The sequence below is a fragment of the Rhagoletis pomonella genome, unplaced genomic scaffold (genome assembly GCF_013731165.1).
Source record: "Rhagoletis pomonella isolate Grant_MI unplaced genomic scaffold, Rhpom_1.0 Rhpom_scaffold_00004, whole genome shotgun sequence".
Taxonomy (NCBI): domain Eukaryota; kingdom Metazoa; phylum Arthropoda; class Insecta; order Diptera; family Tephritidae; genus Rhagoletis; species Rhagoletis pomonella.
Window position 1 is genome coordinate 9738787 of NW_023458558.1, and position 302 is coordinate 9739088.

Here is a 302-nt window from a genome sequence, read left to right on the forward strand (position 1 = left end):
GAGTAGTGATGGCCACCAGCACGCCAACACTCATCAATGCTCAATATTTGACATAACAAAGCGTACGCACAAAATCAGTCACGTCAAGGCTTTAAAGGCTGAAAAGGCTGCAGAAAATCTGTACTAAATACTTAGAGGTTGACTGGCAGGCACTGAGCGCTTTCCACGCACATAAATAATCCCCAGCTGTCGCTACTTCAGCAAAATTCTCAGCTCTGCTCGTGAAATTTAAGGGCTTAATTACAGACGCATGTCCAGCAATTATTGGTGGCTGTTGTTGCTGCTACGAACTTTTGTTGCCG